The sequence below is a fragment of the Cicer arietinum genome, chromosome 6, assembly GCF_000331145.2.
Source record: "Cicer arietinum cultivar CDC Frontier isolate Library 1 chromosome 6, Cicar.CDCFrontier_v2.0, whole genome shotgun sequence".
NCBI lineage: Eukaryota > Viridiplantae > Streptophyta > Magnoliopsida > Fabales > Fabaceae > Cicer > Cicer arietinum.
Window position 1 is genome coordinate 24,379,094 of NC_021165.2, and position 430 is coordinate 24,379,523.

Consider the following 430-nt stretch of genomic DNA (forward strand, 5'->3'; position numbering starts at 1 on the left):
GGTGATAAAATTCAAGCAACAATGTGAAAAAATTCTTATTTCTCGCTTTGAGACTAATTTTCGTGTGAGGGAGTTGTGTATAATTGAGTGCTTTTGGTGTCGTCTAGCATATAGAACAAGACACCAATTCAAATTGAATTTGCAAAATGGTAATGGTCCGAGAATTAGAAACAATTTGATCATAGGTACTCATTCATTTCATGCCCAAAAATTCTAAATGTTGACAGGAATTATTTGATTGATAAATTTATTTCAATTTGTCACTTTTATTTTATTTTAGTTATAAACAATTTAATCATTACTTTTTAAAAATAGATGTCATGGAGTTGTAGTTGGAGTACGACAATACAAATTTTAAAGTTATTTAGTTAGAGTCAGATGAGTGAGTCTTTTTATACTATATAAATTTTTTTAGTGTTTATTGAATCTA